This window comes from Mustela lutreola, chromosome 9, assembly GCF_030435805.1.
Source record: "Mustela lutreola isolate mMusLut2 chromosome 9, mMusLut2.pri, whole genome shotgun sequence".
NCBI lineage: Eukaryota > Metazoa > Chordata > Mammalia > Carnivora > Mustelidae > Mustela > Mustela lutreola.
Window position 1 is genome coordinate 39,217,916 of NC_081298.1, and position 19,962 is coordinate 39,237,877.

The 19,962-nt window shown below is 36.1% G+C and overlaps 1 protein-coding gene across 2 annotated transcripts in view; it reads left to right on the top strand.

The window, feature by feature from the left end:
* The window catches only part of MACROD2 (mono-ADP ribosylhydrolase 2), a 1,974,291-nt gene that overhangs the window by 170,292 nt on the left and 1,784,037 nt on the right, over nt 1-19,962 (top strand). The gene's annotated exons all lie outside the window — the stretch shown is intronic.

The following is a 19,962-nucleotide window of genomic DNA, read 5'->3' on the forward strand; positions in this document are numbered from 1 at the left end:
AGTAGTAGTATCGCTAGATCATATGGTATTTTTATTTTTAATTTTTTGAGGAGTCTCCATCCCATTTTCCACAGTGGTTGTACTAATTTACATTTCTACCAGCAGTACATAAGGGCTCCCTTTTCTCGACATCCTTGTTAACACTTGTTAACACTTGTTATTTCTCATCTTTTTGATACTTGTCCTTCTGATTAAAGTGAGGTGCTATCTCATTGTGCTTTTTGCATTTTCCTGATGAATAGTGATGTTGAGCATCTTTTCATGTGTCTCTTGGCCATCTGTGTATCTTCTTTGGAAAAAGTCCTCTGCCCATATTTTAAATGTGTGTGTGTGTGTTTAATTATTTAAGTTCTTTATAAATTTTGGACAGTTACCCTTTAACAGATCTATCTTGCAACTATCTTCTTTTCAGTAGGTTGCCTTTTTGTTTTGTTTTGTTGATAATTTCCTTCTCTGTGCATATGATTTTTATTTTGGTGTATTTCTAATAGTTTATTTTTGCTTTTTTTCCCCTTGTTTTAGGAGACATATCCAGAAAAACGTTGCTAAGGCTGATATCCAAGACATCAGCCTTAGGGTTTTTTTTGTTGTTGTTGTAGTTTTTTTTTTAGATTTTATTCATTTATTGACTTGAGAAAAGAGCTAGGGTGAGAGAGCACAAGAAGGGGGAGCAGCAGAGGGAGAAGGAGAAGTGGACTCCCAGCTGAGCAGGGAGCCTGACATAGGACTCCATTCCAGAATCCCAGAATCATGACCTGAGCTAAAGCCAGATGCTAAATCAACTGAGCTATCCAGGTGCCCCTTCATTTAGGAGTTGTATGATGTCAGGTCTCATATTTAGTTCTTTACTCCATTTTGAATTTCTTTATTCTTATTTTTGTGTATGGTGTAAGAAGATGGTTCAGTTTAATTCCTTTGTATGTAGATATCCAGTTATCCCAATACACATTAATTGAAGTGGGCCTTTTCCCCATTGTATGAGTAAATGTATTATAGATAAAAAGAGCCAGGTTTCTTACTATCAAAGAAGGAAGTAACAAAGAAAAGGGAAAGCTATAGTGAACCTTGTAATAAATTAAAATCAGAGTTTTCAGTAGGAACTTACAGTTAGATAAATATGTCAAGATGGAGATAGATATACATATCTATATCTAAACACAGATATAGGAATAACTGCGTATATGCATGGGTCAGTATACATATACAGCTTCTTTGTTTTTTTTTTTATTTTTTTGTAAACATATATTTTTATCCCCAGGGGTACAGGTCTGTGAATCGCCAGGTTTACACACTTCACAGCACTCACCAAAGCACATACCCTCCCCAATGTCCATAACCCCACGCCCCTTCTTTCAACCCCCCTCCCCCCAGCAAACCTCAGTTTGTTTTGTGAGATTAAGAGTCACTTATGGTTTGTCTCCCTTCCAAACCCATCTTGTTTCATTGATTCTTCTCCTACCCACTTAAGCCCCCATGTTGCATCACCACTTCCTCATATCAGGGAGATCATATGATAGTTGTCTTTCTCCGCATGATACGCTCTGGTTCCATCCATGTTGTTGCAAATGGCAAGATTTCATTTCTTTTGATGGCTGCATAGTATTCCATTGTGTATATATACCACATCTTCTGATCCATTCCTCTGTTGATGGCCATCTAGGTTCTTTCCATAGTTTGGCTATTGTGGACATTGCTGCTATAAACATTCGGGTGCACGTGCCACTTTGGATCACTACGTTTGTATCTTTAGGGTAAATACCCAGTAGTGCAATTGTTGGGTCATAGGGCAGTTCTATTTTCAACATTTTGAGGAACCTCCATGCTGTTTTCCAGAGTGGTTGCACCAGCTTGCATTTCCACCAACAGTGTAGGAAGGTTCCCCTTTCTCCACATCCTCGCCAGCATCTGTCATTTCCTGACTTGTTGATTTTAGCCATTCTGACTGGTGTGAGGTGATATCTCATTGTGGTTTTGATTTGTATTTCCCTGATGCCGAGTGATATGGAGCACTTTTTCATGTGTCTGTTGGCCATCCGATGTCTTCTTTGCAGAAATGTCTGTTCATGTCCTCTGCCCATTTCTTGATTGGATTATTTGTTCTTTGGGTGTTGAGTTTGCTAAGTTCTTTATAGATTTTGGACACTAGTCCTTTATCTGATATGTCATTTGCAAATATCTTCTCCCATTCTGTCAGTTGCCTTTTGATTTTGTTAACTGTTTCCTTTGCTGTGCAAAAGCTTTTGATCTTGATGAAATCCCAATAGTTCATTTTTGCCCTTGCTTCCCTTGCCTTTGGCGATGTTGCTAGGAAGATGTTGCTGCGGCTGAGGTCAAAGAGGTTGCTACCTGTGTTCTCCTCAAGGATTTTGATGGATTCCTTTCTCATATTGAGGTCCTTCATCCATTTTGAGTCTATTTGTGTGTGTGGTGTAAGGAAATGGTCCAATTTCATTTTTCTGCATGTGGCTGTCCAGTTTTCCCAGAAACATTTATTGAAGAGGCTGTCTTTTTTCCATTGGACATTCTTTCCTGCTTTGTCGAAGATGAGTTGACCATAGAGTTGAGGGTCTATTTCTGGGCTCTCTATTCTGTGCCATTGATCTATGTGTCTGTTTTTGTGCCAGTACCATGCTGTCTTGATGATGACAGCTTTGTAATAGAGCTTGAAGTCCGGAATTGTGATGCCACCCACTTTGGCTTTTTTTTTCAATATCCCTTTGGCTATTCAAGGTCTTTTCTGGTTCCATATAAATTTTAGAATTATTTGTTTCATTTCTTTGAAAAAGATGGATGGTACTTTGAAAGGAATTGCATTAAATGTGTAGATTGCTTTAGGTAGCATAGACATTTTCACAATATTTATTCTTCCAATTCAGGAGCATGGAACATTTTTCCATTTATTTGTGTCTTCCTCAATTTCTTTCATGAGTACTTTATAGTTTTCTGAGTATAGATTCTGTGTCTCTTTGGTTAGGTTTATTCCTAGGTATCTTATGGTTTGGGGTGCAATTGCAAATGGGATTGACTCCTTAATTTCTCTTTCTTCTGTCTTGTTGTTGGTGTAGAGAAATGCAACTGATTTCTGTGCATTGATTTTATATCCTGACACTTTACTGAATTCCTGTACAAGTTCTAGCAGCTTTGGAGTGGAGTCTTTTGGATTTTCCACATATAGTATCATATCATCTGCGAAGAGTGATAGTTTGACTTCTTCTTTGCCGATTTGGATGCCTTTAATTTCCTTCTGTTGTCTGATTACTGAGGCTAGGACTTCTAGTACTATGTTGAATAGCAGTGGTGATAATGGACATCCCTGCCGTGTTCCTGACCTTAGCGGAAAAGCTTTCAGTTTTTCTCCATTGAGAATGATATTTGCGGTGGGTTTTTCATAGATGGCTTTGATGATATTGAGGTATGTACCCTCTATCCCTACACTCTGAAGAGTTTTGATCAGGAAGGGATGCTGTACTTTGTCAAATGCTTTTTCAGCATCTATTGAGAGTATCATATGGTTCTTGTTCTTTCTTTTATTGATGTGTTGTATCACATTGACTGATTTGCGGATGTTGAACCAACCTTGCAGTCCTGGAATAAATCCCACTTGGTCATGGTGAATAATCTTTTTAATGTACTGTTGAATCCTATTGGCTAGTATTTTGTTGAGTATTTTCGCATCTGTGTTCATCAAGGATATCGGTCTATAGCTCTCTTTTTTGGTGGGATCCTTGTCTGGTTTTGGGATCAAGGTGATGCTGGCCTCATAAAATGAGTTTGGAAGTTTTCCTTCCATTTCTATTTTTTGGAACAGTTTCAGGAGAATAGGAATTAGTTCTTCTTTAAATGTTTGGTAGAATTCCCCCAGGAAGCTGTCTGGCCATGGGCTTTTGTTTGTTTGGAGATTTTTAATGACTGTTTCAATCTCCTTACTGGTTATGGGTCTGTTCAGGCTTTCTGTTTCTTCCTGTTTCAGTTGTGGTAGTTTTTATGTTTCTAGGAATGCATCCATTTCTTCCAGATTGTCAAATTTGTTGGCCTAGAGTTGCTCATAGTATATTCTGATAATAGTTTGTATTTCTTTGGTGTTAGTTGTGATCTCTCCTCTTTCATTCATGATTTTATTTATTTGGGTCCTTTCTCTCTTCTTTTTGATAAGTCTGGCCAGGGGTTTATCAATCTTATTAATTCTTTCAAAGAACCAGCTCCTAGTTTCGTTGATTTGTTCTATTGTTTTTTTGGTTTCTATTTCATTGAATTCTGCTCTGATCTTTAGGATTTCTCTTCTCCTGCTGGGCTTAGGGTTTCTTTCTTGTTCTTTCTCCAGCTCCTTTAGGTGTAGGGTTAGGTTGTGTACCTGAGACCTTTCTTGTTTCTTGAGAAAGGCTTGTACTGCTCTATATTTTCCTCTCAGGACTGCCTTTGTTGTGTCCCACAGATTTTGAACCGTTGTATTTTCATTATTATTTGTTTCCATGATTTTTTTCAGTTCTTCTTTAATTTCCCGGTTGACCCATTCATTCTTTAGAAGGATGCTTTTTAGTCTCCATGTATTTGGGTTCTTTCCAAACTTCCTCTTGTGCTTGAGTTCTAGCTTTAGAGCGTTGTGGTCTGAAAATATGCAGGGAATGATCCCAATCTTTTGATACCGGTTGAGTCTTGATTTAGGACCGAGGATGTGATCTATTCTGGAGAATGTTCCATGTGCACTAGAGAAGTATGTGTATTCTTTGGGATGAAATGTTCTGAATATATCTGTGGTGTCCATCTGGTCCAGTGTGTCATTTAAGGCCTTTATTTCTTGCTGGTCTTTTGCTTGGATGATCTGTCCATTTCAGTGAGGGGAGTGTTAAAGTCCCCTACTATTATTGTATTATTGTTGATGTGTTTCTTTGATTTTGTTATTAATTGGTTTATATAGTTGGCTGCTACCACGTTGGGGGCATAGATATTTAAAATTGTTAGATCTTCTTGTTGCACAGACCCTTTAAATATGATATAGTGTCCTTCCTCATCTCTTATTATAGTCTTTGGCTTAACATCTAATTGATCTGATATAAGGATTGCCACTCCTGCTTTCTTCTGATGTCCATTAGCATGGTAAATTCTTTTCCACCCCCTTCCTTTAAATCTGGAGGTGTCTTCGGGCTTAAAATGAGTTTCTTGGAGGCAACATATAGATGGGTTTTGTTTTTGTATCCATTCTGATATCCTGGGTCTTTTGATTGGGGCATTTAGCCCATTAACATTCAGGGTAACTATTGAGAGATATGAATTTAGTGCCATTGTATTGCCTGTAAGGTGACTGTTACTGTATATTGTCTCTGTTCCTTACTGATCTACCACTTATAGGCTTTCTCTTTGCTTAGAGGACCCCTTCCAATATTTCCTGTAGAGCTGGTTTGGTGTTTGCAAATTCTTTCAGTTTTTGTTTGTCCTGGAATCTTTTAATCTCTCCTTTTATTTTCAATGATAGCCTAGCTGGATATAGTATTCTTGGCTGCATGTTTTTCTCGTTTAGTGCTCTGAAAATATCATGCCAGCTCTTTCTGGCCTGCCAGGTCTCTGTGGATAAGTCAGCTGCCAATCTAACACTTTTACCATGGTATGTTACAGACTTCTTTTCCCGGGCTGCTTTCAGGATTTTCTCTTTGTCACTGAGACTTGTAAATTTTACTATTAGGTGATGGGGTGTTGGCCTATTCTTATTGATTTTGAGGGGCATTCTCTGAACCTCTTGAATTTTGATGCTCGTTCCCTTTGCCATATTGAGGAAATTCTCCCCAATAATTCTCTCAAGTATACCTTCTGCTCCCCTCTCTCTTTCTTCTTCTTCTGGAATCCCAATTATTCTAATGTTGTTTCGTCTTATGGTGTCACTTATCTCTCGAATTCTCCCCTCGTGGTCCAGTAGCTGTTTGTCCCTCTTTTGCTCAGCTTCTTTATTCTCTGTCATTTGGTCTTCTATATCACTAATTCTTTATTCTGCCTCATTTATCCTAGCAGTGAGAGCCTCCATTTTTGATTGCACCTCATTAATAGCTTTTTTGATTTCAACTTGGTTAGATATTAGTTCTTTTATTTCTCCAGAAAGGGCTTTTATATCTCTCGAGAGGGTTTCTCTAATATCTTCCATGCCTTTTTCGAGCCCGGCTAGAACCTTGAGAATTGTCATTCTGAACTCTAGATCTGACATATTACCAATGTCTCTATTGATTAGGTCCCTAGCCTTCGGTACTGCCTCTTGTTCTTTTTTTTGTGGTGAATTTTTCTGCCTCGTCATTTTGTCCAGATAAGAGTATATGAAGGAGCAAGTAAAATACTAAAAGGGTGGCAACAACCCCAGGAAAATATGCTTTAACCAAATCAGAAGAGATCCCAAATCGTGAGCAGGGAGAAAGGGGATAAAAAGAGGTTCAAAAAGAAAGAAAGAAAGAAAAGAAAAGAAAAGAAAAGAATTTAAAAAAAAGAAAATGAATCAAGAAAAATATAAAAAAGTAAATATATGTATATTAGATAAACTAGTTAATAAACGTTAAAAAAGAAAAGGGTAAAAGTTAAAAAAAATTTTAGCAGAAGAAGAGAAAAAAAATGAAAAAGAAAAAAATTAAATAAACTGCAAGATTAAAAAAATCACAGGGAGAAAACCATAAGTTCTGTGCTTTGCTTTCTCCTCCTCTGGAATTCTGCTGCTCTCCTTCGATTGAAACCGCACTCTTTGGTAGGTTAACTTGGTCTTGGCTGGATTTCTTGTTGATCTTCTAGCGGAGTGGCCTGGTGTAGTGATTCTCAAGTGTCTTTGCCCCAGGCGGAATTGCACCGCCCTTAAGAGGGGCCGGGCTGAGTAATCCACTCGGGTTTGCTATCAGGAGCTTTTGTTCCCTGAGCGCTTTTCGTAGAGTTCTGGAGGACAGGAATACAAATGGAGGCCTCCTGGTCTCAGGCCCCGAGGAGCCAAGAGCCTGGGGCCCCACTCCTCAGTGCGTCCTCAGAGAACAGCGCCCAGTTACTCCCGTCTGCCTGACCTCCGACCGTGCTCCGAGCTCACCCAGTCTGCGACTGGTTCAATGTAACCCCCGCTGTGATCTTACTGTCGGCTCTGTCTCTGTAGCCGGCTGTCCCGTTCCAATACCCGCAAGCTCTGCGACACTCAGACACCCCTGATCCTTCTGTGACCCTGCGGGACCTGAGGCCACGCTGACCCTGCATGGCCTTCGCCCCGGTTTAGCCTCTGGAGCGATGACCCTCAGTGGAACATACTTTGAAAAGTCCTGATTTTGTGCTCCGTTGCTCCGCTGCTTGCCGGGAGCCGGCCCCTCCCCCTGGGGTCTATCTTCCCGTCGCTTTGGATTCACTTCTCCACCAGTTCTACCTTTCAGAAAGTGGTTGTTTTTCTGTTTTCAGAATTGCTGTTCTTCTTCTCTTTGATCTGCCAATGGATTTGCAGGTGTTTGCAATCTTTAGATAAGCTATCTAGCTGATCTCCTGCTAGCTGAAGTAGTCTCAGCCTGCTACTTCTCCGCCATCTTGACTCCTCCCTCTACATATATAGCTTCTTAGCACTGTTTACTGGCAAGGCCTTGGAACAGTGACACCTCAGTAGTAGTGATCATACCAAGTCACAAATCTTTATTTATTTTAACTTTATTTAGTTTATTATTATTTTTTTTAGAGAGAGAGCATGAGTAGGGGTGGGCAGGGGCAGAGGATAGAGGGAGAGAGAGAATCTTAAACAGGCTCCACACTAAGTGTGGAGCCGGATGTGGGGCTTGATCTATTGACCCTGAGATCATGATCTGAGCTGAAATCAAGACATTTAACTGACTGAACCAACCACTCAGGCACACCACCAAATCTTCGTTTTTAAATACCATTCTTCAATAAAAGGAACCAAGTTCTTGAAAGAAGTGGTACTCTAGGGTTGAAGTAGAGAAAATACATATGATCCTGGAGCTTATGGTAGGATAGGGAATAGTCAAGAGCCAATGTGAAGGAGTCTAATACCCAAAGCTGGAGGAATTTGAGGAATAAAATAAATAGTGATGGTATTGGAGTATAACTCATAGATTAAACAGAATATCCATACTGATCTACATAGATAATTGAAGAAATGAAGAAGGGACAGCTTTTCCTTACAAAGAATTCCAATTACTTAATGTGGGAAGAATGAAGGAAATATAACACCACTTTAGAGCAATATTACAGTAATAACTAGGATATCTTGGAGGCTTGACTTGGATGTAGAGTTAGCTGCTGGGCCTATCTTCTTCCTGCAGTCTCAGGGCTTCTCCAGTGATTTCTTTTCTCTCCACCAAGGTAGTCTGTACTTCTTACATAATGCAAGGGCAGAAGCTACAAAATATTCTTAACATCTAGGCTCAGAAGTTCCAAAACATCCCTTCTTTCATGTTCCGTGTCAAAGTAGTCATAGGCCAGCCAGAATCAGTCATTGAGGAATGACTTCTACCTCTTGTACTACTCCTGTCATCGCCTTTTTTTGGGTTTCCTTAGAGATCATTAGCTGATGTGGTTTATGAAGCTCTGATTTGACTTGGCTGAGGATGAGGGCAATGCCCAGTAATTCATAAATGGAGAGAAACTTTAAGACTGGCTGACAGTAGTGCTACAAAACAAAAACAAAAACCAGTGGGGCTACACAGTCTTTTTCAGGAAAGAAAATATGCATTTTAATTTCCTAAACATTTTCTTTCCTTTTTTTATGGGTTTTAATTCTTGAAACAACTGCAAAAAGTATCTAGAATCCAACTTTTGCTTTTTTGGCAGGATCCTACCTACCATTCTGAATAGATGGGAGATCTACTCTGGTTTAAACATGTGTATGAAATACAGTTTTCTTACACTACATATTCCAAAAATTAAAAACCTTTAATTTTAAGAAGCCTTTTGAAGTCCTTTGTTTTATCTAAGTCTCTTGGACAGACAAAATAGAAGAAAAGTTTGTCTCATTCTTGGAGCAGTTACTTACTTTTCTTTTTCAAGTTGACCCTTGAACATTGTGAAGGTTGGGGTATTGATCCCCTACAGAGTCCAAAATATGCATATAACTTTTGATTCTCCCAAAACTTTAATACTAATATCCTACTGTTGACTAGAAGCCTTACCATAACATCAGTAGTTGACTGGCACATATTTTCTATGTTATATGTATTATAATAATCCTTACAATGACCAAATTAGACATTAATTTTATTTATATTTGTATAAATGAGGAAATTGAGAAATAGATTATGTAGCTTGCCCTTATATGCCCTCTCATGTTGTTTGGCTTCAGTATGAGTTTTTGTCCATTACACTTTGCTGTGCCTAGCATGACTGGTTTCTACTACTGACTGAAATGCCTTCAAATTCTGTTTTTAATTTTGTATCCTACAACTTTACTCAATTCACTGATGAAATCTAATAGTTCTTTGTTTTCAGGGTTTTTGTATGTATAAAATCAGTCATATATAAATAAAGACAATTTTATTTCTTCCTTCCCAATTCTGATACCACTTGTTTCTTTTTCTTACCTGATTGCTCTAGTCAGAACTTGGGGTACTGTGTTGAATAGGATTTGTGAGGTTTGGGCACTCTTGTCTTGTTCCTGATCTCAGAGGAAAATCTTTTCAACCTTTCACCACTGAACATGTTAGTTTGGGGCTTGCCACATATAATCTTTATTATTGAGATATGTTCATTCTCTGACAATTTAAGAGTTTTTATCATGAATGGGGGTTGAATTTTGTCAAATGCTTTTTCTGTGTCTGTTGAGATGATCATATGATTCTTTCATTCTGTTAATGTGATATATTACATTGATTGATTTACGTAATGTATAAATTGAACCATATCCTTGCATCCTTGAAATAAATCCCACTTGATCATGGAAAATGATCTTCTTCTTCTTCTTCTTCTTCTTCTCCTCCTTCTCCTCCTCCTCCTCTTCCTCCCCCCCTCCTCCTCCCCCTCCTCCCCCTCCTCCTCCCGCCCCTCCTCCTCCATTATAATGCCTTTTTTTTCCATTTATAATTTTGTTAATTCAGGTACTTTTTCTCTTGAATAGTCTGAGATTGTCAAATTTATTTAACTTTTCAAAGACTCAACTCAGTTTGGATAGCTTTTTCTTTAGCTTTTCATTCACTTCATTTATTCATCAATTTCATTTATTTCTTATATTTCCTTTTTTCTGCTAATATTGAACTCTGTTCTTCTTTTCTAGTTCCATAAAATGTAGAGTTAGGCTGTTTATTTGTGATGTTTCTTGCTTGTTTCTTATAGGTGTTTATTGCTATGGACTTCCCTCTTAGAGCTGCTTTTGCTGTACACACCAATTCTGGTATGTTTGGTTTCCATTTTTGTTTGCCTCAAAAAACTTTTCTGTTTCCTTTTTAATTTCCTCTTTGATTTATTGATTGCACAGGAGAGTATTGTTTAATTTCCACATGTTTGTGAGTTTTCTATTTTTCCTTGTTTTTTTAGTTTTGGTTTCATGCCACTGTGTTCAGAGATACTTCTAATGATTTTAGTGTTCTTGAATTTGCTAAGACTTATTTTGTGGCCTAACATATAGTCTGTCCCTGTAAATGTTCAATGTGTTCTTGAAAAGAATATGTATTCTGCTGTTGGATAGAATGTTTTGTACATATCTGTTAGGTTCATTTGGCCTGTAGTGTTTTTTAAATTCGTTGTTTCCTTATTGATTCTCTGCCTGGATGGTTTATCCGTTGTCAACAATGGGGGGTTAAAATCCCCAGCTGTTATTGTATTACTATTTATTTCTTCTTTTACTTCTGTTTTGCTTTATATATTCAGGTGCTTCAATATTGGCCACATAAATATTTACAAGTATTATATCCTCTTGATGTACTGACCATTTTATCATTATATTATGGCCTTCTTTTGCCTCCTTTTACCATATTTAGTTTAAAGTCCATTTTATCTTATATAAGTCTAGCCACCTCTGCTTTTTTTGGTTACCATATGCTTGAGATGTCTTTTTACATCCCTTCGCTCAGTCTATGTGTGTCTTTAAGCCTAAACTGATTCTCTTGTAGATGGCATATTGTGCTATCTTGTTTTTCTGATCCATTACATCATTCTGTGTCTTTTTTGGGAGAATTTAATCCATTTACACTTTATGTAATTATTGATAGCTAAAGAGTTACTATTGCCATTTTGTTAATTTTTTCTTGTTGTATTATAGATATGTTGTTCCTTGTTTCTTATCTTACTGTCTTTTCTGTGTGTGTGTGTGTGTGTGTGTGTGTGTGTGTATGTCTTTTGGTGTCTTTTGGTATCAGTGTGCTTTGACTTATGTTCTTTGGTATAATTACTACAGGATTTTCCCTTGTCATTACCATGAGTCTTATATAAAATGTCTTAACGAACTGTAAATAGTGCTGTATATAGGGCTGTTGAATGGCTGTGCAGTTTACTAGGCAGGAGCTCTGGTTAGGTTGACAGGCTGAAGGCTGTATTGGGTGATGAACAGGACTACCAATTAGATTCTCTGCCCAGGTGTAGTGGGGGAAGCAGCTCTAATGCTGGTAAACTATTTGTTGTCTTAACTCAAACTGACTCATACCCAAAGTTCCGTGACTGAACAGGGCCACTGGCTTTGCTCTGCCAACTATTAGCTCTGCCTGAACACCTCTGGCTCAAGTGCCACTCTGCCACAGAACTTCCAAGAGTTGTCACGAGCCCTTCTGGTCATAAGTGGTCAAAAGATACTATCCACAGGGGGTTGGAACTATTGAACAGCTCCCTTACTGGAGAGGCATCTCTCCCTCCTGCTTAAGCTACTCTCAATTTCCAAATGGGTTCTAGTTGGCAGCTGGGAGCTATCCTTCACCTTGGCTGTGAGTTAACTACCCAGTCTGTGTATACCGTGGGAATGCTCCATGCCCGGTAGGGACTTTGCTCTGGGAGTGATCAGCTCTGCCTCTCAGCTTGAGGACTGCTAGGCCACAATGCTTTCAGGAGTTATCACCAGCACTATTAGTCAGATGCAGTTGGAAGACACTATTCTGGTTTCTGTCTATATGAGTCAAATTAGAAATTTAATGTCTGTTTTTTAGAGTGTTATTTAGTATTACAGGATAGATAAGCAACAGTCCTAGTGAGGGGGAAAAAACAAAGATGGAGAGTTGGCTACTTAGTGTAACTGAATTCTTGTTGCTTGAATCAGAACATATGACCTTTACAGGTTTAATGCAGAGAGCATGTTTTGGAAGACAAATTTCTGGTTCATTATGGAAATGTTTTTGGATACATTCCAGGTTGACTCTTGCTGATACTCTATTTTGAGAGCATTGGGCTATGATTCCCAAACTGGGCACTTGGTTAAACTGGAATATATTACTCAGTGGTATGATAAAGAATACAACTGCTGAGGTTTTCATCTGCTTTTATTTCTTCGTTGCAATTTAAGAAATAAGTATTTTTAATATTTAAGTATCATAAATTTATATATATTAAATAAACATATTAATATAAATATATAATGTGTACAGGTTATTAAAATTGCCTAAGGTATTCTTCAGGTTCTTGGTCATCTCTTTTAATCTAAGAATAATTGTGAGGCAATATAACTGCCATAGAGAAGTAAATGTTGAAACAATTAATATTTCTTCATTTCACTTTTTATTTATTTACTTCCCTTCTTATTTTCCTGTTTATGCTGGCTTGAAATCATATTGGCTTACATGTGAATGTGGAGGTTAGTGACAGAGTAGAAGTGCCATTTTAATTTCTGCTGTGTGTTAAAGGAGTAATAATGATAAATTGCTTGAATATTAGAGATTATATATAGAATTTACAGTATAAATCAAGTGGCCAATGTTAAAATGATTTCATATATGTACTAAAACAAACTAGTAATTTGGTATGGATATTGTGTTAATCATATTTTGGATTAGGTGAAACACATATTTTCCATCTGAAAATTTATAAATTTATAGAGAAAAATCATCTTTTTCATTCTGTAATTTCTGTTAATTGATTAATTTGTTATTCTGCTATTTCTTGATTATGTGAGTATAACATAAAGAAAATGATGAAGAAACTTTTTGTTAGGTTCTGATTACTTTACTTTTCTTCATATTTTACAAAATTGTGATATAATTTTCTAACCCCGAAATGTACCATTTTAAACCATACATTTTGGTAGTTTTTAGTATATTGACAATATTGTACAATGGTTACCATGTATAATTCCAGAACATTTTTATCACCTGAAAAGAAATCCTGCAACTTTTACCTGTGCCTTTCCATTCCTTATTTTCCTGCTTTTAGCAACCACCAATCTATTCTGTCTCCATGGATTTGCTTATTCTGAAGATTTCATATAAATAGAATTACACAGTCTATAGCCTTTTTGTGTCTGGCTTCTTTTATTTAGCATAATGTTTTCAGGGTTCATCTACATTGTAGCATGTATCATACTTTATTCTCTACCCCAATTTTATTGAGATATAAGTGACATATAATTTTGTATTAGTTTAAGGTGCACAACATAATAATTTGCTTTGTGTATGTATTGTGAAATGATTACCATAAGTTTAGTTAACATATGTCACCACACAGAAATACAAATTTTTTTTAATATGTGGTGAAGACTTTTAAGATCTATTTTCTTGTAGCTTTCAAGTATGCAATGTAGTATTGTTAACCACACTCACTATGCTATATATTATATCCCCAGAACTTATTTATAGTGTAACTAGAAGTTTGTACTTTTTGACCACCTTTACTTGTTTCCCACATCCTTTATTTCTTTTTATGGTCAAATAATATTCTGTATGCATATACCAAAATTGTTTATCCATTCATCAGTTGATGGATTTTTTTGGTTGTTTCCACTTATTGGCCATTATGAAGAATTCTTTGACCATTTTTGTGCAAGTTTTTGTGTAATATATGTTTTTGATTCTCTTAGTTCTGGAAGTGGTAAAGTTTTACACCTTTATGAATATACTACAAACCACTAAAATGTACATGTTAAAAATGAATTTTTTGGTATGTGAATTGTAGCTCATTTTGAAAATATGAAGAAAGCAAAAAATCCGTACTTAGTGAAAACATTCCTCATCTTTATTCTACTTTGGTAATAACAAGTCAAGAAATGACAAAATAACAAATTTGTTAACAAATTAACAAAAATTAGAGAAAGCAAAGAGAGGAATGGAATTGCTGTGTTGTATGGTAACTCTGTTTAACTTTGTAAGGAATCCAGCTTGTTTTCCACTGTAGCTACAAAATTTTACATTCCCACCAGCAGTGTATGAAGGTTCTACTTCTTCCACATCCTTACCAACACTTACAATTTTGCATTTTTATTAAAAATTAAAGCCATCCTAGTGAAGGGTATGTCATTGTGGTTTTGAGTGGCATTTCCCAAATGACTAAGAATGATGATAAGCATCTTTTCATGTGTTTACTAGCTATTGGTATCTTCTTTGAAGAAATATCTATTTTCAAAAAAATTGTTTTAAGAATGTCTTTAGAATATCCTTTTTTCTTTTTTCAAATTTGTTGAAGTATCATTGAGAAATGAAATTGTCACAATATTGTCACAATAACCAAGCAACCTAAGTGTTTATTTTTTTTTAAGATTTTATTTATTTGAGAGGGTGAGCACATGCTCAAGTGAGGGGGTGGGGAGGGACACAGAAAGAGGGGGAGAAACTCAACCAGACTTTATTCCAAGTGAAGAGTGCAAAACAGGGCTTGATCTCAGGGTCCTGAGATAATGATCTGAGCTGAAGTCAAGAGTCAGACCCTCAACTGACTGAGCCACCCAGGTGCCCCAACCTAAGTATTGATAATGGATAAAGAAAATGTGTTATATATTATATACATAATGGGATAAAATGTAAATATATGTAATAAGTGGGATAATATATATTTATATATGTGGGTGTATATAAAGAAGATATATATTTTATACATGGAATATTATTTAGCTTTAAAAAAGAAGGAAATTTTGTCATTTGTGACAATATGGATCAACCTGGAGGGAATTGTGTTAAAGTGATATAAGCCAAATGGAGAAAGACAAATACTGCATGGTATCACCTATATGTGGAAACTAAAAGGAAACAGAAAGTAAAACACACAGAAACAGAAAGTGGAATGGAGGTTCCCATTGGTGGCTGGTGGGTAGAGAAAACTGGGAGAATCTGGTAAAATATAAACTTTCAGTTATAAGATAAATAAGATCTGAGGATCTAATGTATAATTGGTGACTGTAATTGATAATACTGTAATGTATAATCAAAGTTTTCTAAGAGTAGACTTTGAGTTTTCTCACACAAAAAGGTAAGCATGTGCAGCCATGAGTATGTTAATGAACTCAGTGGTGGGACTTTTTTACAATGTATACATACATCGAATCATCTTGTATAATTCAGGTCGCTTGCCCATTTTTAAATTAGGTCTGGTTTTTGTTTGTTGTTGTTGTATGAATTCATTGTATATTTTGGATGTTAACTCCTTATATATAGGCTTTGCAAATTTTTCTCTCATTTCATGAAAAGGTTGAATTTTCATTTTGTTGGTGATTTCCTTTTATCTGCAAAATCTGTTAACTTGATAGTAACACTTGTTTATTTTTGCTGTTGTTCACTATTTACTACATCTTACTAGAGTATCCATACCATGAGTGTAGATATCTTATGTGTCTATACACAGTGTTTGTAACTGTGGGACACATAGAAGCTCAATAATAGCTTGTTGAGTGAATTTAATGCATTGTTGTGCAGGGATAAGACATAGCATTTTACCTCCTTTATGATGGAGACTTCTTGAAATCATGTCTTGGGTAGCTAGAAATCCCAAAGCTGTCAATTAAAATATCTACCTTAATCTGGAAAAGAAGTATTTCATTCTTTGTAAGTTTTTTCCATGTTCTGAACCACTCTCAGATATTAAAATACCTTCCTTTCATATTCTGAAGAGAAATTCTGTGTAACTAGGAAGATAATTTCTTTTTAGTCTGTTTCTAGAAATAAAGTCAAATTTAATCCCAAAGGAGTGGTATAATTGGTTGCTGTTCATCTGCTCTTGGATGAAACATTAATTTAATTACAGATATGACCAACAATTTAATTCTAACAGTATTTATTGAATGTGTACTGTATATAAGACAATGCTAGATGCTGGGGGTAGAAACATTGATAATGTCATTAAAGTAAATATATAATGTGTACATAGATATGTTTCTTTAATTTGTAAAATTATGAAAATAAAAAATAAAAACAATTTAAAATACAAAGCTCTGCAGCATAATAATTCAAAGGATCGATTTTACGGTAGAATCCTTCGGTTCAAATTCCACCTCAACTGCTTGCTACCTCTGGGGACTGAAATACACTAGCATTTTTAAGCATCAGTGGCTTTTGTAAATGATTATAATATTGCTTACCTCATAGAGCTTTTGTGAGGATTTAATTAGAAAATGTATATAAAATTCCTTTGCACCTACAAAGTAAATGTTTATTATGCTATAACATACACATGTTAGATTTCTGAAACTGTGATTGTGTTTTTCAAGACCTTTTTTCATAACTGCCTGATTTAGATGACTTGCTGTTGGATTGTCTCCCACATCACTGGCAAGCCCAACACACAGTGACACACCCTGCCTTTACTAGCCTTTCTCCCCCAGGGTATATAGCTCTATTCCTGATCTTTCTCATGCCCAGCCTAGTGGGGCATGCTAGCTATATTCTGACAGATGTTTTCATTGCTGACTGCTTTACTGGATTTCCATAGGGGTTGTTACCAGATTATAATCCCCATCTTCCCAGGTTCTGTGGGGAAGTAAAGTAAGCATGATGTGAAAACATTCCCTAGTCAAGTAGACATACGTAAATTAGTCCTCACTCAGATAACTGTAACACAGTTTCTTAGATTTCCCTATCCCATCAAAATTTTTGCCATTCTCTTAGTGATCCAAAGATGTGGCAATGTGCCTGTGCTTTTTAACAATTTCAGACCTTAAAGAATACAATGCAAATTTACTATAAAAAACAAAAAATTTTGATAAAGGTAGAGATTTCATGAATTTGACTTAAATGATACTGTAAAGTCTATCGAATCCCATGTAAAGTCACTGATAAAGGAGGATTTGCCAGTTTGCAATTGAAACAGAAAATTGGCCAAGGTTATAATCTAATGGTACAATAGAGATTAGAATAACAAAGGATTAAGAGATCGTTTGGAAAGCTGATGAAGCCTTGTAAGCCCTCTTAGATGATATTTATTACTGTCTTTTAGGTGTTAATTGTGAATTGACAGATATTATATCACATTATCATGAAGTAATTTTAGAAAAATCAATAAAAACCTTTAAGTGGTTAATTCTTTGATCTAAAGATTATCACAGTTACAATTATAACTAAATTTTGTTAAATGTAACATAAAGAGAGCTTACTTTTATATTTATCCAAATTGTTTTTTCAGATGAAATCCTTGCTGTAAATGGATTCAAGTGAACTTTACAGGGACCAAGTAGTCTTAAAGCATTCATTCTGTATCCTTGTTCTTTGTTTCCCTGTGCTTCTTTCCACCTTTGGGACACTTCGGTTAGGATGTCTTCGATTTTGAGGACTGAATAAAGGCAAATACCTATTATCTATTTTCCATATTCTGGGAACTGCCCTCCAGCTGTCTTTACCCACATTGTGATATAAAGGATTTCGAGTGTTTGGGTCCAGATTTTGGTACTTAGCACTAAGCTATGATGGTGGGAATTAATCAAATTGGGTAGCTCATTTTATGGAGTAAGCTTAAAAGGTAGAATAAAACCAGATTATGAAAGACTTTATCAGTCTGAAGGAAATGAACTTTATCCAGCAGGTTAATGTTTCTCAAATTGTGGTACATAGACCACTTGCATCAATATCACTTGTGAGGGGTGCCTGGGTGGCTCAGTGGGGTAAAGCCTTTGCCTTTGGCTCAGGTCATGGTCCCAGGGTCCTAGGATCGAGCCCCGCATTGAGCCCCATATCGGGCTCTCTGCTCAGCAGGGAGCCTGCTTCCCTCTCTCTCTCTGCCTGCCTCTCTGCCTACTTGTGATCTCTCTCTCTGTCAAATAAATAAAATCTTAAAAAAAAAAAATCACTTGTGATATATGTTAACAACTCTAATTTTTGCTCCCCATCAATAGGTCAGAATTTCTGGGGCTAACTCTGGGAATATACATTTAAAATATCTTTATGCGATTCTTTGTTAAAAAAAAATGTTTTTCAAGAGCACAGGTGAGTGCGCACATGTGCACATGAATGGGGGGGAAGGGTGGAGGGATAGAAACCCCAGGCTGACTCCTCGCTGAGCTTGGAACCTGTCCCTGAGTTTGATCTCAAGACCCATATCATGACTCATGAGATCAGGACCTGAGCTGAAAACAAGTGTTGGTCGCTTAACTGACTGAGCCACCCAGGCACCAGTCTTTATGTGATTCTTGGGTACACTATTGTTTTAGAGTGTTTGATAAACACAAGTACTTTAAATAATATTTCCTGCATTTTTCTTTTTTAATTTTAGGCAATTACAATGTATATTAGAAAACCTTTGTTACAGTCAAAGAACTTTGAAGTAAGGTCATATTTACCTATAATTATAGTTTCATTAATTTTTTGCTGTATCCTCTTTAAGGCAATTGAGTATGTTTCATTTGTTAACTCTATCTGTGGAATATTTCAAAATAGCCTAACACTGAATTCCATGCTTTTTCTTATAAAAATAAATTTTCTTCGAAAGTGTTATCTAAATCTTTTCAGTTTCTTGACTTGGAGTTTTGGAGTCCCTGCTGTTATGCAACATTGAAATAACAACATTGTTTTCACCCATTAAAATACCACTGCAAGATATTGTGAATCGGCTCATTTGCCTTACATTTTTTTTTCTAACAAATAAGGCAGTGTTTTGAGTTATGCCAGATGTACAAATGAGAGATTTGAGTGCACTTGTAGAATTTAAATTGAAATGCTAATGAGATTCTGACAGGCAGAAAAAACAACACAGCCCACATTTTCATCTGTTTTATTAAAGTCATTATTTAACTGGAAAAACACATTATTTAGAGCTATTTATTTATGTGGCATTTGTAATTCAGCTCTTAAATTTTATCCAATTAAAGTGCTTCTCATTCCATTTCACTTAATGTGGTGGATTGTTTTGGGCATTCATCTTTCGCTCTGTTTCATTCAGTTGTAGAGTGGCAGTAACTCAATTGAATGAATGCATCTTTCTCTCTCTCTCTCTCTCTTTTTTTTTTTTTTTTTTTTTGCTAATGCTTACATGTGCTGCTTCATGCTGTGGTGTGGTGCTACATTGACATCTTTATTTTTTATTTTCAGTAATTCCATTGAAATTTCATGGTAGATTATCACACAAGATTGGTTATGGTTATTTCATGCTTTGGTTAGTTCACTAGGATTCCTAAATTGTGAGAGCAAGGAAAATAATAATGTTAAACAAAATCAAACTTTTGAGAAGATAAATTGATCTCAGAGATAATTGAACATAGGACACTAAACCTTGAAATTACTTATTTTCACAAAGATAGCCAATGCCTTATGAGAAGTATTGCAAATTTTCAAAACTTTTGATTATCTATTTATACACTTTTTCAGTTTTTTGTTTTTTTAATGAAGACTTTTGTGAATTTTTCAGATTTATTCAAATATCTGTATTTTGAACCTTAACTTAAAGCAGTTTTTAGGTTTCTATTACTTATGTTTATCTGTCTACATCTCAAATGAGGGTAAAATTAGAGTATTTGTGATTATGGAGGTTTAAAACTTCATGTACATATACAAGATCAGTACATTTGGAGGAAAAAGTAGTAGTGCAGAATTTCAAGAATTAGCATGAGGCTGGTTGAGGTCAAACTCATGTTGGAATGCAGACATTCTGGGAGGGTCTAGAAGACAATGTGTCTCCTTGAGAAGGCAACTGCTATGA